Source organism: Canis lupus, chromosome 3 (genome assembly GCF_048164855.1).
Source record: "Canis lupus baileyi chromosome 3, mCanLup2.hap1, whole genome shotgun sequence".
NCBI lineage: Eukaryota > Metazoa > Chordata > Mammalia > Carnivora > Canidae > Canis > Canis lupus.
Window position 1 is genome coordinate 51,789,165 of NC_132840.1, and position 17,248 is coordinate 51,806,412.

At 38.5% G+C, this 17,248-nt stretch overlaps 1 long non-coding RNA gene across 19 annotated transcripts in view; it reads right to left on the reverse strand.

Moving 5' to 3' along the window:
• The window catches only part of LOC140630593 (uncharacterized), an 88,633-nt gene that overhangs the window by 58,604 nt on the left and 12,781 nt on the right, over window positions 1-17,248 (reverse strand). For 11 of the 19 annotated variants that reach the window (XR_012028322.1, XR_012028314.1, XR_012028317.1 and 8 more), the window contains exons 4-5: window positions 16,156-16,299; window positions 4,363-4,449 (exon numbers count right to left, since the gene is read on the reverse strand). This is a non-coding gene — a long non-coding RNA (uncharacterized lncRNA). Of the gene's footprint in view, window positions 1-2,959; window positions 2,990-4,362; window positions 4,450-16,155; window positions 16,300-17,248 lie in introns of all 19 variants that reach the window. The other 8 variants (XR_012028324.1, XR_012028318.1, XR_012028332.1 and 5 more) reach the window with 3 other exon arrangements.

Here is a 17,248-nt window from a genome sequence, read left to right on the forward strand (position 1 = left end):
AGTTAGTGCAGGGCCATTTACCCGGGTTCCGGTCCATTTACCCTTTTCAGGGAATGTAATAGATACACAAAATCTAAACAATTTCTGCCTTAATATTCTATTTCACTAAAGGGAAAGAGGCTTTCACTCCTCTGGAACTGGGTGGAGTCTAAAAAAATGCTGTCTTATAACCGTGTTTATTTCCTGCTTGATTTTGGTTTGGGAGAGTAAGAAAGGACATGATTCAGATGGTGGTTGTGAAGCCAGGCTGGCATCTAGTTTGCCAAGGGGTGAAATGGGGAAACGCTTTCCTACAGGTGTGTGAACGGATGCCCCCCAGAGTGTGTGGAGGGCTCTCTGTCTTCACTCCAGCATCAGACACCCTCCCCAGCCTCTCGCAATTCGATACCGGTTATTACAGATGTTGAATCTCTGTCCTGGATATGACAATCACCTTTGGTGAAGATGGCTACGGTCCTGAGAATTGTGAGAAATGTTCTCTGGTGTAAGCCACGTTAACTCTAGTCAATAGGACATTTCTAAAGCAATCTGTTCTTATAATAATAGCTACAGAGTGCATGTTGGGTGACAAGCTTCCTTCCAATAATTTTGATAGGCACTAAGTCATTCCAGTTTCACTCATTCCAACTCTATGGAGTTGGAGCTACAAACCTGTAGATGGAAGAATAGAGAGGGTAGTTAATTGGCCCTAAATCAAATAGCCAGGAATTGGAGGAGATCTGGAAAATCTGAACCAAAGCACTAGGACTCCAGAACCTGTGCTCTGTATTTCCAGAGTGAAACTCTCTTTGGGGCCAAATGTGGATTTGGACCATAGATTTGTATTTGTTGGTATTTTCCAGGTAATAAAAAATCAGAATCACTGAGATATGGTGGAGGGAGGGTTAGACCTAAATATTATTGCGACAAGTTCTTATTTAAATGTTGGAGATAGGTGCCCGTGTTTATCTGGCTTGAACCTTTCTGAAATAAGCTTATTTTATTCTATTTATTTTATTTTATTTTATTTTATTTTATTTTATTTCATTTCATTTCATTTCATTTCATTTTTTCCCTGCTGGTGATTATCAGTGAATTATTTAGGTCAATGATGAAATTGTTAAGTTGAAATCAGAAGTGAGTTAAGGGTAAAAGGCCACATATTGCATGGTCCCGTTTATGTGAAATACCCAAAATAGGCAAATTCATGGAGATAGAAAGTGATGGCTAGGGGCTGAGAGAGGGAAGATGGGAAGCCACGGCTATGAATGGATTCTGGGATCAGATATTAGGGATAGTTGCAACACAAGTATAAATTTCATGGTTTATAAACTATATCTTCATTTTATTTTTAATTTTTAAAAAGATTTATATATTTATTTGAGAAAGAACACAAGCAGGGGGTGGTGCAGAGGGAGAGAGGGAGAGAGAGAGAGAGAGAAAATCTTGAACTGACCTCTCTTGCTGAGCACGGAGCCCGATGTGGGGCTCTATCCCATGACCCCAAGATCATGACCTGAACTGAAACTAAGGTAGGGTAGCTCAATTGGTTAAATATTCAACTCTCTGCTTAAAGATTCTCTCTCTCTCTCTGCCCCCAACCTCACTCACATGCTCTCTAAAATAAATAAATAAATCTTTAAAAAAATAAAATAGAAATTTAAAAAATAAAAATAAATGAGTTAAAGGCCTCTCTGTCAAGAGGCTAGTCACTACTGAAGCTACTTTGGTCAGAGGGCTATTTTGACCTTTAACTGTTTGAGGATAAGCTAGATCTGGAAAGAAAGAGAGTTCGTACCATACTGATGGTAGTGGATAATTCTTTGAGAGAAATATTTAGAAATCATTCAATTCAATTCAGTTCAATGTGATAAGTAACTGCTGAGTTGGCACCACATACAGAGAATGATGTTAGCCAGTGGCTATGAATTGGTAGTTCTGATAGAGGGGGCGCTAAGTTAGAAGGGATGCAGACCCAACTCAGGGCAAGGTGAAAGAACTGCCATCAGGATGTGCCCAGGGGCCCTGCTAGTGCTGTGACCAGTAACTGAAGGCAGCCCAGTTACTGGATTCCAGTCCCCAGAATCAGATACTGGATTTTATTAGAGTATCTAGAAAAGATTTTTCTCCCATTGCTTAAATGGTACTCTTTAAAATCATATGACATCATATGACACTAATCAATCTTTCAGAATGACATAGCAATAATGTGAAGAGGAGACCCAAAGCTCAAAGCTCAGGTTCCTCTCCAGACACAATGGCCCAAGATTCCGTGTACTCATCAAGCATGATTGCTGATCAACAAAGGCCTTGGTGAACACAGAATAGAAAGAATTTCTCTGAACCCCATCTTTTTGAGTTTTTATGGAGGCTTCATTGCATAGGTATGACTGATTAAATCATTGGCCATTGGTGATTGAACTCAATCTGCAGACACTCTCCCCTCCCCAGAGGTCAGGAGTTGGAGCTGAAAGTTCCAATCCTCTAATTGTGGTTGGTTCCCCTGGTGACTATGTTTACAGGATTTCCAAAAGTCCCCTTATTAATATAAACTCAGCTGTGTTTGAAAGGGGAATGTTATTAATAAGACACCTGAATCATCTTTATGGCTCTGAAGCCATTTCAGGAACTTAGGACCAAAGACCAAATATTATAATGGAAGATGCTCCCATTACTCTTACAGATTAGGAAATCCCAAGAGTCTGAGTCAGGGACCAGTTTTCCTCTGTATCTCTCATGGATACAGGAGGTGTCCATGTTATTAAACTTCTGTTTGTTTTTCTCCTGCTAATCTTTCGTTATGTGGAGCGGGGGGGCAGGTCTCAGCCAAGAATCTGGAAGGGTAGAGAGAAAATTATATTTCCCCCCTACATGGTAGATCAGAATCAGTGCAGCCTCCCATAGCATAGAGTAAAATAATGAGCTCTGGGTTGGAATTCCATTTCTGCCATCTACTACTTGTATGACCTTGGCCATGTACCTTAGCTTCTCCATGCTATAGGTTCTCTATCTAGAAAGACAAAAATCATAACAGAAGTTACCTTTTAGCATTTTATGAAAATTAAATGAATCCTTTTTGTTAAAGCATTTAGAACAGAGCCTCCCACAGAGAACTGATTAAATAGGCATTTTATACACATTTTGTTAAAGCTAGAATCATGTATCCATAATATATAAATCACAAACAGCTAAAATAGTTTTCTATGTTCAATTAGCTTACATTTCAAAGTTTAAGTTTTTGGCACAATGATTATCTTACAGCTGACGTATTTAGAGGGCTTTCTTCCATTGAGGATTCCATTCCTCATTTAGATGCTCAATGAGAAACAAATGGGTTTCTGGGGTCTATTTTCCTATTGATTGATTTCTAGTCCCAGGAAAGAGTCAATACAATGAAAACTGTTTAATAGCTTTCCACATGTTTTATTGGAAAGAAAAACAATTTTTCCCTGGGGCTTTCAGACAGGTCTATGAGAAACTAAGACTAGCTTGGCTAGTGAGGAGAAAGTCCAACAGGAATCAGAAAATGCTGTTGAATGAGCTCATGTTGGAAGGTAAGCACATAGCAAAGCACTAAGGAGCTAATCAAGGTAGGAAAACACTAATAGGTTTATCAGTGGGGTCTATAGCATAGGATATATGAGTAGAAATCTCTGTGGATGTCTCTAGGAGAAAAACACTTAAAGGGAATGGGTCTCTAGTTTCCCCTGCATGGCAAGGGGAAACATCTGCCCCCATATTAATGCAGGGATTACTCTAAGTGATAAATTCACTGCCCCAGAGTGAGAAGATCTATTTGACTATTCCTGTGGCATTTCTGTTTTCTAGATTTATTTATTTATTCAAGAGAGAGAAAATGAGTAGGAGGGGTAGAGGGAGAGAGAATCAGAAGCAGATGCTGAGATAAGTGTGGAGTCTGACATGGGGCTCGATCCCACAACTCTGAGATCACAACCTGAGCCAAAACCAAGAGTCCCACACTCAACCAACTGAACCACCCAGGCACCCTCCTGCATGCATTTCCTACAGACTTCAACTCCCATACCTATAAGGACAACTAAATAATTTTCTTGCTCACTTTACAGAGTTGTAGAAAATATAATTAAAATAATTGATATAAAAGAAAATACTGAATATAAGAAGCAATGTGTTATTTAAGTGTGAATTAATCTAAGTCCCTTTCAGGTCCATTTTGTAAATAAGACCAATGAGGTACAAACAGAGATACTACCTAACTAAATGGATTTCTATAACCTCTCCCCATGCCGAGAAAGTGAAAAACAAACAAACAAAAATCTTCCATCTTTCCTTCCATCATAGAGTATTATATGTATTTTATATATATGTATATATACTAAGAATGTTTGTTGCTGCTGTTCTTACCTTCTGTTCAAGGCCATGAGAAGATATAAGTGCTTCAGCTGCTGAGGAAATCATTCTAGAATTTAGTAAATAAGACATCCTGAAGAGCTTGAAGAGAAATAAAAGAGACTCCAGGTTATGGTCTATTTGAAAATATTTGAAAATAACTCAAACTAATCTAAATAAAAACTTAATGAGACTATGGAATGAAAAGTACAGAGAAAGGGATGATAGAGGAAGGAGAGAGTGGTACAATAATTTATTTGGGTCAGTTTAGCCTGGCTCTGGTGCCTGCTTGTTTGGCCAAAGACTAGTCTAGATGCTCCTGTGAGGCATTTTTTAGAAGAGATAAACATTTAAATCAGTAGACCGAGTAAAGCAGATGGCCCTCTATAAAGCGGGTGGGCCCCATCTAATCAGTTGAAGGTCCTAAGGACAAAAATTTCAAGTTTTCCAGGAAGGAACTGTCCTCAAGACTGCAACATGTACACCCTGCCTTTGTTTCCAGTCCACTGACCTGCCCTACAGATTTGATATTTAACAGCCCCCTCAATCATGTAAACCAGTTCCTTAAAAGTAAATATTTCTTCCTACCTCCACTGCCATGTGTATAATTTTAAAAATTGTATTGGTTCCATTTCTCTGGGGAACCATGGAGAATGCAAGGAGTCACAAGAGACAGGCTAGCCAAGATGGAGAACTGTCCACACATAGGACACCTTGGGTATGTACAATGGCAACCAGAGGGCTTTGAGTACTGTGCATTGTGTATCACAAAATCAACCGAAATGTCTAGTAAAGATGTCAAATATGCTAAGTGTGTATGATGGACTAGGGATATTTATTTAAAAATTAGAGAGCGTTGGGGTGCTTGGGTGGCTCAGTCGTTTAAACATCCAACCCTTGATGTCAGCTCAGGTCTTGATCTTAGGGTCATGAGTTCAAGCCCCTGTTGGGCTCCATACTGAGCATGCAACCTACTTAAAAAAAAATTGGAGGGCACAATGTTCCATATCTAGGTTAGCTTTGGGCAGAAAGGAGAGCCCAGACACAAAACTGGATTGGTGAGTTCTGAGTTTAGTGAAACGAGAAGATGGGAACAGTGAGGGGACCATGAAAAGTGAAATCCCAAAAGTTCTCAGGAGTGTTGGAAAGGTTTTCGATCTTTCACTCTTGATGATGAATTTTAGGTGTTATTGTGACCTGGCCATGGAATGCCCAAATATCTGGTTGAACATCATTTCTGAATGTGTCTCTGAAGTATGTTTCTGGAAGAGATTAGCATTGGAATCAATGCACTCAGTGAAACAGGTTGCTCTCTTCAATGGGGGTAGGTATCATCCATCCCACTGAGGGCCCAAATAGAACCAAAGGAAGAGGAAGGGAGAATTTTCTCTCTCTGTGCCTGACTGCTTGAGACAGAAATCTATCTTTTGCCGTCAGACTCAGAGGACTCTGTTTCTCAAGCCTTCGCATTGACAGGTACATACCACTGCCTTTCCTGCATCTCCAGCTTACAGAGGACAGCCCGTGGGACTTCTCAGCCTACATACTGCATGAGCCAATTCCTAATAACAAATCTCTTTTTATATATACATATATACTCTCTCTATATGTGTGTGTATATATAATTACATGTCTATATATCTACATTCTAGTCGTCTATTTCTCTGGAAAACCCTGAGGATTACACATCAGATGTGGGATAGTTGGTTCAAGTCAATTTTATATGAATCTAAAAATTCTAACTACTAAGGGACATTTTGAGAAGGGATCTGAAATCCCGCAGTTATCTACACGGGCTCCATAAACCAGCATACTATGGGTGTCAATGTTGCTATAATTTTATCTTCATTCTCTTAAGGACTGAGGCATCTAGGTGTCCTGAAAAATGGGATCTCTCGTGCATATGGTTACATCGATGGCTTCTATCACTCAGCAGTATCCTGTGAGCATTTCCTGAGCTCTTTGTCTTTTAGATGTCTGAGTACATACTCCATTACTGCCAATAAATATTTGCTGAATGGCTAGATAAAAGAATTATATGGCTTACTTAATCTCTCTGGTTTTTCTAAACACTTAAATCTGGCCCAAATCTTCACAGTAATGATAGATAGAATGGTGATCATCCTTGCACAGATATTTTTACATACATCTAATCAAATCCTAAATGTGGCATTCCTTGGTGAAAAGATATGCACATTTTAATGTGTTTGAAATGCACTGCCAAATTGCCCTCTAGAAATGTTGTTCCAATTTACATACCTACCACTGGAATACGAGAGTGTCCATTTCTCTGCATCTTGCCCAGCACTCACATAATTATTCCTTTTAGCTATTGCCAATTTGAGACAAAAACAGTATTCCATTGTTATTGTAATTTTCATTTCTTTGGCTACTAGTGCAGTTGAAAAAAAATTTTAAACCGGTTTATTTGTCATTTATATTTCTTCGCTGGTGACTTGCCAGTTCATATCCTTGCTTTTAATTTCTACTCTAGTGGAGTTTTTTTTCTTATTGATTTGTAAGAACTCAATATATTGAGGATAATAGCATTGTTTCATTAATGTCTAGAGAAAAAAAATCTTTCCTTATGATAATTTAATTTATCCTTCTTAGGGTTTTGGGGAAAAAACATTAATTTTTAGGTAATCATATATGTGAATACTTTTCTCTTTAATTGCTTAAAAGCTTTTCTAACCCTATTATTATGTAAATGTTCAAATCAATACTTTTAGTTTTCTTATATATTTCTGTTTCATCTGTTTCTTTCTATAATCCACCTGGATTTTATTTTGCAAAGTAGTTTATGGTAGGAAATTAAATTATTTTTGAAACATTCAACACATATAATTTGTTGTATAAATCCATTCTTTATCCAGTAATTTGAAGAGCTACTTTATTAAATACTAATTTATATATAATAATATATATTATTTGTGTATACTTATATGTAATAATATATCATATGGGAATATATTAATATTATATAATATAGGTTAGTATTTAGTCAATAATATAATACATTGTATATGAATTTTTATTATTCTCCTTGAGTAGTGAGCTCTATGCTATTGTGGTATATGGTAAATTATAAACAAAGTACTTAATAAAGTACTTCCTTAATAAAGGAAGAATCATTCTTACTTTCTTGGTACTTTTTCTCATTGACTCATCACATGAGCTTAAGAACTACTTTGTGAAATTTGAGAAGAAAAATCCTGGAATGACATTTGTTGGACTATTATTAAAATTTTAAGTGAGGTTAACAATTAATATGTTTCGAGCATTTTTCCTCATCCAGGAAGAGTCATCTTTCCTTTTTTAAAAGTATTTTTTAATGCCTTTCAAAAAAGTTTTGTAGTATTAGCCATATGGCAAATGCATTTCTTTTAAGCATGTGTGCATATTGTTGCAAATGGAATATATTTTTGTTTTATCTTAGTTAGTAATTGCTGTTTATAGGGCAGTTTACTTTTCATACTATTACTTTTTTTAAGTTTAATGATTTTTGTACAATTTCTTTGTCGCTGACTGCAATTTCTTCCTTTTTGTCATGCTCCCTTATCATAACATTCTATTTTTGGGTGGAAAATAATATATCATGCACACACAATGATTTCGTCTCCCTTTTCCCACAATGATCTTTTCTACTTTTCGTGACTTGCTGCCTTATCTTTGAATGTCCAGAAGAAAAATTGTAAATGTTTAAGGCAAACGTACTTATCTTGTTCCTTGTTTTCATAGGAACATCTATGATATTTCACGTTGACTATTTTGATACATATTTTTGAAGTAGTTGTGTTAGGGAAGTATCCTTCTAATCTTAGTTGTAAGTGTTTTTAGTTCTCTTGGGCTCATATGTAAATAACTTAATCCAAGATAAAGGAAACAGCGTTAAGTTCAAAGTCGAGTACCATGGCACTAAAACTAGAGTTGTCAGACATCCTGTACATCACGGATTATCCTGTATTTCACAAACAAGTGCGTCAGAATGTATAATCATTCTACACTTGATTTAGATCTGGCTCTACTGATGACATCCGTTAGCCCATAATATCTTGCCGGTAGTAATATGCTCCATGCTCACAGAGAATAAAATATGGCAGCCATAACAAAAAGCAAACATGTAAACAAGGCTGTCGCAGAGTGGGTTGGGTTTGTTTGGGTCAAGTTCCAGGCCTGTTGTGCCCTCATTTTTTAATTCTGTCATCAACACAAGCGCTGATGCAGCTTCAGACTTCCATATGAGAAATAAAGAGTAATTCAGATTGTTTAGGTTTTGAAATCCTGACCCTGGAGGACACCTGAGTGTATCTACTGAGCCATCTAGTGGCTGAAGGGTACACCTGAGACAAACAAACAAACAAACAAAAAAACCCCATAACAACCACACTGGTGTGGTTTTCAATTTAGGAATAGAAATGAGTGGTACAACATCGTTGAGCCTCCCCCCACCTCCCCAAGCAGCAGTCCTCCAAATCAACAAAGGAGTGCAATTACTTCTGACCTGCAAGGATGGGATCAATGAGTGGAAGAGTATTCCAGATTCATGCATAAGCATATGCACTTAGACGTGCATTTATCTGACCTGTGTAAAACTATCACTAACTAAAAGAAAGAAAATGTAGGCTAAGACAACACCAGTAAGTCAGTGGCCACCAATACAATTGAGAAAAACATAAGTAAAAAGGAGCGACTAACATGTGTGTGTACAATGCACAAACCATGACTGCTAAGGGGAAGGAACTGTCCTTAGGAAAAAATGCATTCCTAATACAGGTGAAAACCATGGTTCTTAAAGTATCCCACCAATTTTAGACAGTGATAAAATTACCGATGCTATCTTTCATGTCTTCCTTACATTTCTTCTTCTGTCTACAAACGGTGCAAAAACAACAACAACAACAAGAAAAACCTACACAAAGCAAACAAAAAACCCAAGCAAAACAAAAAAGAGTTAGCCCAGATCATAGCTGAGAAGGCCGAAGAACAAAGATAAAGCAAATTGATAGCTTTTGAATGTTAATAGGGTTTGTCACCTCCGAGAGTGTGTAAATTAAAGACATCTGTCTGGTCTCAAATAAATTCCAAAAATCCCAAACTAATTGCTTCATATACACAATGCGAAACCTCAGAATTCCATGCAAAAATAAACCTTCGTTTAGAAAATAAACTTCATACAATTATGATAAAAGAAGTCTTGTCAATAAGCCAGCGCTTAATACAGAAGGATTATTTTGAAATAAACTTCTTCAGAGCTCGTTAGAATTGGAAAGAACTGTGAAAATAGATCTGCCTACCCAGGTCCTTAGGTATGTAGCCGTGTTCAGAGGGAGGCTTAGCTGCAACGAATACAGATTTATCTCAGAAGTCTTTGTTGACTTTCTGGCAATTTTCCTCATTTATAACACACAAAAGAAAAAGAACATGTTTTTTTTCTTATCCGACCTCTGAAAAATAAGTAGAGATACAGCAAAATGATTCCCAACAGTAAGGCCGGATGAATCACACCAAAGCATCTCCCATCTTTGGAGGAGCCGTTCTTCCTTTTGCCTGTTCGTTCCAAAAGGGAGTTAGCTTTGCTTATAAGATGGGCATCCAAGAAGAAGCTATTTAAAATTTCTATCAAATGGACAAACATTGGTGAAATCTGGTCTAGGAAGCATATTCATGTATTAGGACTACTCTTTCCTACCATGGACAGAATGAGAGCAGTTTCTTTCCATGCTGTTCTAGCTCTGATACTCATTGAAGCCCTTTGTGGTCAGAACTATTAATGGCAAGAAAAAGAGCCCAAACTTGAAGATCAGGCAAAACAAGAAAGAGCACTGACTCATAAAGCTCTGCCGCTGGAAGGACGGAATCCTCTGGGTTGGCTGAGTTGGCAGGGGCTGGGATGCTACCCAGACTCCTCGCTAGACTGTGTCAGGCTGAATGTCAGGTTTCTTCACTACTGTTGCATGGCTTTCCCTACAACACCAGAACCAAGTCTCCAGCCATTTCCAGACCTTACATCTTTCCAGCTTCACTTTGAAAAGCTTCCAGATCTCAAAAGATCTCAAAGAATGACTCTTAATTGTTTTAGCTAAAGTTTTCTGTGCTTTCCTCCAATCCTTGTGGCTACAAAAGGAAGTTCATGGAGAAGCTAGCAGTCACCATCCTGACCCTGCATTAGATCAGGGTGAATAGGATGGGGTGTCAACACTGCAAAAGAAGGGCGGAGCTACTCCCTGGAGAAGGGAGAGTTGCTGACCAGTTTCCAGCCTGGAGGCCCTGGGAGCCACAGCAAAACAGCAGAATGGCAACAACACAGAAGAGTTCGCTGACTCACTGATTTTTTTTCCGATTAAGGAGCTGTCTAGCAAGGCAGGAGGAAGCTGCCATCTATAATGCAAGCCCAAGAGGTTAACATCTTTGCACTTAGGAAGAGCGATCAGCATGGGCCAAGAAGACCTGGCTTTCCAGCTCATTATTTTATTCTAAAATCCTAGCATAGACACCAAAAATGATACTCACTCTCTTTGTGTCCTCACAGAAACAATTACCTACGCCCCACCACACCTCCAGGGCCGATGGTTATTTTTGCAATTGGTTAAAAAGAGTTTGTCCCAAAAAGTGTGGAAGAAATTCAGTATGAATTTTCAGAACAGTTCTGTTACACTCCACCCTCTCTTCCCGGTAAGCCGCCATGACCCCTCAAAGGCATGCACCCCCTGCCTGAGAGCGCACTCTACTCCATGATGGAAGACTCCAGGTCTCCATCTAGAATCTGCCGTTGTTTATCATCCAGCCTCGCTGCGTGTTTAAGTAAGTGTTGGTGGGAAATCTCTTACATCTCCTAGAGTAGGGTTGTTTCTCATTCCTCTGAGATAAAGCTTCTTCTTAGAACTCACCACATGAACCTCTTTGGGAAGCTCAGCCATACGTGCAGCCAACAGTTCCCTTGTACTGGGACAGACCAGATGTGAGCAGCTGTTTCTGCTGAAGGCCTACAGCAGATACGAGCCCACTCCAACCCCATGTCACCCTGTCACATCCTCCCCCACTGCGACTGCTCCGTCTGCAGTTTCAACTGTTCAACTTGATGGGGAAACAGTTGCTGGCTGAGCTCCTTGGAAGGTCAGGAAGCCTCTTCTGTCTGGTTTATCAGGATCTTTCAAGATGGCCTTCAACCAGATCTTACTAGTTGAGAGTACTGTCTCTGGACTAGTTGGAGAATCCAGAGTTTCTCTAAAAAGCACAGAATCAGAGAATCCTCTGTCGTAGGGAGAGACTGCAGTTGTGGCCTGGAGCAGCTGCTGTCAGAATCAGGGTTTTTCTCATTGCCCTTTCAAAAATGCAGATCACTCAGTGCACAAACGATAACTTCCCTCGTCTGCTCCTGCTCTTCCATTGGATAACCTCTCCTATGTCTGCCTCAATAAATCTCTCTCTCTCTCTCTCTCTCTCTCTTCCTCCAGGTCCCACCCTCATCTCCGTAAAACTTGGCTCTTGAATTTTAGTCTTTTTAGTTTGTAATCAGTGTGCAATGCCAATAACAGGTTGTAAATTTTGATGCTGATATCTCCCAGACAGCCCTTCAGGGAGCAAGTCACAGAACGACTCAAGCTAGAATTTAAATGGGTGAAGAAAATATGTTTTCTTTATTCTTTCAAACTGATCCAATCTTCCTCCAAAGCTCTACTCCTTCGGTAGCAAATCTGATGCCTTTCAAGTATGATCTGCTGCTGTATTGAAGATGATAATGATGATGGTGGTGGGCTCACTTATTTCCCATACTTCTCTCTGGGAATTAGCTCTCCTAGGCTGTCCCTATACCTACAGTCTGACTGCAGCACTGAAATGAACACATTGCTGGCGTCTGTCACAGACTAGAAAGTGTGAGACTCACTGTATCTTATTCTTCTAAATCTGAGAAGTTTGAAAACTGAGGAAGCAACCAAGAGCCAGCTCATCTTCCTGGAAGGAATAAGGGATTTTGGGCACCTGGGTGGCCCAGTGGTCGAGCATCTGCCTTTGGCTCAGTGTGTGATCCCAGGGTCCTGGAATTGAGTCCCGCATTGGACTCCCCACAGGGAGCCTGCTTCTCCCTCTGCCTGTGTCTCTGTCTCTCTCTCTGTACCTCTCATGTATGAATAAATAAAATCTTAAAAAAAAAACCCACAAGGGATTTTGATAACTGTGAAGCAACTTCAAGTACTATTTGATTTTGTAGAAGTTATAGAATCATAAATCAGAAAGGAGAAGAAAGATGAAAACAATACGATCATCTTCATAATTGAACTAGAGGAGGATTTGAGAGTTATCAGCAGAGGGTGGAGGAGCTAGAGAAGTGGATGAGGTTATCAAAGAAGACTACAGATTTAGGAGAGGGACAGAACAAAACTTGGGGTGGGGGTGCAGTGTGGGAAGAGATTATGAGGCACAGCTAATAGTGAAAGGGACAGGAGGAGAAATGAGAAGCAGGAAGTTGGTACAAACTGAGAGAGGAGGCATTTCTGGAAAATGCCACAGATCAAATATAATAAGAACTGAAGACAGTCCATTAAATCCCGTGATGAGAAAGGGAAAGTTTTCTAAGAATTTACAGAGTAGGGGCCCCTGGGTGGCTCAGTCAGTTAAGCATCTGCCTTCAGCTCAGGTCATGATCTCAGGGTCCTGGAATCGAGTCCCACATTGGGCTCCCTGCTCAGTGGGAAGTCTGCTTCTCCCTCTCCCTTTGACTCTCCCTTGCTTGTTCTCTCTCTCTCTCTCTTGCTTTCTCTCTCTCAAATAAATTTTTAAAATCTTAAAAATTAGAGATTAAGGACAGATCACAGTAGTTTGAAATGAATTGTAATCTAATATAAATGGTACACTGGATGTTTATTCCTCTGTGTGAGCTGCCTATTGCTCTAGTAAATTACGACAAGCTCAGTGGCTTAAAACAGTATAAATTATCTTACAGTTCTAGAGGTCAGAATGGATCTCCCTGGCCTAAATTCAAAGTGTACTCCAGGCTGTGTGCCTTTTGTCTCCCTTAGAGTCTTCATTTCTTTATCTTCCTAACTTTTAGAGGTCGCCTACCAGTCCTTGGATGGTGGGGCTTTTCCATCTCTCTCTGATTGTGACATTCCAACCTCTCTCTTCTGGCTTATAGACTTTTGTGATTCTAGTGGGCCTCCCCAGATAATCCAGGATTATCTTCCCATCTCTCTCTCTTTTTTTAAAAAAGATTTTATTTATTTATTCATGAGAGACACACAGGGAGAGAGGGGCAGAGAAGTAGGTTCCATGCAGGGAGCCTGATGTAGGACTTGATCCCTGGACTCTTGGATCACACCCTGAGTCAAAGGCAGACGCTCAACCACTGAGCCACCCAGGAGTCCCTATCTCCCCATCTCAAAGTCAGCTGGTTCATAACTTAACTCCATCAGTAGCTTTGACTTCCTTTTCCCCATCCTTGTCATAGAATATGTGTTCACAGGTTCTAGGAATTAAGACATGAACTATTTTGGGGGGGCCATTATTCTGCCTACCACATTCTCCAGCTTGATTTTTTTAACTTAATTGGGCATCTTAGAGATTTACTGTGTGCTCTATGTAGTCAGGGATGACATTTAAAACACTTAACAACTAGTATGCATGAAATCAACAGACCACAATAGATACTGGCTCCAGTGCTAAGGGCCTCTTGTGATTTGGAGGATAATCAGTTGCTGTATAATGAGGGTTTATTGGGGACTTGGAAATGGGGAGGCTGAAGATGGTGTGGGGTGGCCCAGCAAGTGGAGGGAACTAGAGGCAGAAGCTTTCTATCAAACAGTACAAGAGCCTATCAATATTTTTAATAACTTATAGAACGCCCTGCCCATTGAATGCCTACACATATGTAAATGCATATGAGAAAAGTTCTAGAAGGAAATACACTAAATTGTTCATAGCAGTGACCACAGAGGGGGCTATGGTGCTACAAAGGATTGTCAAAGGCACTTGGGATTCTTTTTTGTTTTGTTTTGTTTTTAAAGATCTTGCCCATTCATTCATGAGAGACACAAAGAAAGAGGTAGAGACACAGGCAGAGGGAGACTTGATCCCAGGACCCTGGGATCATGCTCTGAGCTGAAGGCAAATGCTCAACCACTGAGCCACCCAGGCCTCCTGGCTCTGGGGTTTTCTCTTAGCATTTTTATTTTTTATAGAGTATCTATTCTATTCATGTTGTTAGGTACTTAAATTTAAGATTAAAAAGGGTTTGAGAAATAAACACCAGTAGTAGTGGTTTTCTCTGAGGAAGAGCCTAAAGTTGGGGCAGGAGAATATAAGTGAAAGAAGATCTGAAGTATGAGCTCTATAATCTGAGTTGCTTGAGTTTTCAAATGCAAAGGACTTTTCATGTAACCAATAAATAAATTCTAAAATGTGTCCATAGAACTACATCAATTCTAAAATGTATAAAATACACAATAAATTTGATTTTTAAAAGATTTTTGTATAGGATAAAGGTAGCATTTTATTTTTTTTTTAGAGATTATTTAGAGATTATTTTTTTAGTAATCTCTAAACCTAAATGGGGTTTGAACTCATGACCCTGGGATCGAGAGTCACATGCCCTTCGAACAAATCAGCCAGGCACCCCAAATTGGCACTTGAGATCACTGGGCAAAATATACACTTTTCATTAAATGCTTTCAAAATTATTGTATTTCTATGTAGAAAATAAATCTTTAAGTTCTCACAGAAATTAACTCCAGGGTTAGTTAAGGAATTAAATGCAAAAGAAAAATTATAGGCAAATAATAAAGGTGCTTCTTAGTTTCTGAATAGGGGTAGCCTTCTAAAACATGACCCAGAGAGAATGTGTAAATGGTAAGTCTGACTATACTAACATGGGAAACTTATTTATGTAGGAAAAGATACCATAAAGAATAATAAAAGGCAAAAAAAAAGACTGAAAAAAATACTTGAGACACATTTAAACATAAAGAATTAATAGCCGGATAAATACAGAGAACTTGCAATCAATAAGATTGCAAACCATCCAAAAGACAAATTAACAAAGGACACAGAAGAGGAAACGCAAAGAGCCAATGAACACATAAAAAGATGCTCAATTTCTCTTGTAATCAGCAATACTACTTAAAATAGCATTAAATGTTTCCCTCTTAGGTTGGTAAAAGAAAAGCGGCATTAATAGCCAACACTAGTGGGTGCAAAGCAGATTCTTATATAGCATTACTATTGGTGTAGCCATTTTGGAAGACAATTGATAAATATTTATTACAGAAGGAAATATAATCTTATCCTACTAGGAAGTAATGTTGTCCTACTTGTGTTAAAAATAAAAGTAAAATTATGTCCTTAAAGATAAAATTATATACTTAAAGGTACAAATATATATATATTACAATATATTTTGTACATATTATACATTACATATAATTATATATTATTAATATATATTAATACATATTAATTATTAATATGTATATACATATTATCTAGAACCCTACATATCTCTTTAGTTAGCATAATATATATTACATATTATATATTATATACTACATATATGTTGTATATATATAATACATTACAATATATATATTGTATAGGAATGGATCCAGAAGGGTCACACCAAAATAATACAAGTAGTTATGTACGGAGTGAATGGTCTCAACATAGGTCATAGGGCTTGGGAAAAGGTGCCAGAAAATTCAAGGGAATGCTTAGCTTTCCCTTACTTTTTGGATTTTTTAGAGTGAGAATAGAATCCATATGTTTCTCATGAAGTAAAAAGAACAAAATTACAATTAAATTGAAAATTCACATTACATGTTTATGAGGTTTATGAGAACTTGAGAAGACAGTAGCTTTCTGAATCCTCAGACCCCAAACCTTGGACTCCAAGCCTTGCAACCTTCATGCCATGAGACCTTGGGAAAATCATTGAGCGGCTCTGAATGTTCTTTTCCTCACCTGTAAAATAGAGATTTCATAACTGCCACATTATTGTTCCCAGTTGTTTGGGGAACTAAATGCAGTAAGTACATGGAAGAGTTTTACGATCTATAAAGCGGGATTCCAATGTCAGCTAGAACTGTTACTAATTATGTGGATAATTTCCCATTAACATCTAGCTATTGATCAATATTTAGAAAGCTGTATTTCCAAATGAAATGCAATCTACTTAATGTAGATTATGGTTCCTCTGATTGTTTCTTCTAACTATCCCTGTCTGCCTTCCCCTTTCCCTTCACTCTTCCTTCCTCCTCCCTTCCTTTTCTCTACCTTTATGGGACAACAAATATCATAAGTCGGGTTTTATAAACTCCAGTTCTGTTTTAAGAATATAATTTCATGTACATAAACGTGTCCATTAATTCTGTATGGCTGTCAGCATTGTTCCTTGTGGATATTTTAAAGACATTATATATGACTTATAAATCACAGCCTCCAAATCTTCCTTTGAGTTAAATTTATGACTACAAAGCCTGCAAAAAGCACGTGTTCTCGCAATTCCATGCATCACTTTTTAGGTGAGAAGCTTTGGAAAAGGAATGAACATTTATTGATCCCTTACTATATGCTATATGCCTTTACAGACATTCTTTCAATTCTTTAGGTAACCAAATACAAGTTTTATTTCCTCATTGTAGAGTTTATGAAACTGGGTAATGATGTTAGGTTATCCTGGAAGCTCTTCACTTCTTGTGATGAACACACTGAACCAAACCATCATCACTTGCCTGCTGACTGCGGGCAGTCTAACTGGTCCCTTATGCCTCCTCTTGCCTCCTATAGTCTCTTGCCACGCTGAATCAGAGTGAGGTCTTGTCACTTCTGCCCAAAGCCTTCTTGCAGCTTGTCATCTTGGTTAGAGTTAAGAATCCTGCGGAAGCTGCAAAGGCCCTGCCCCATTTGGCCA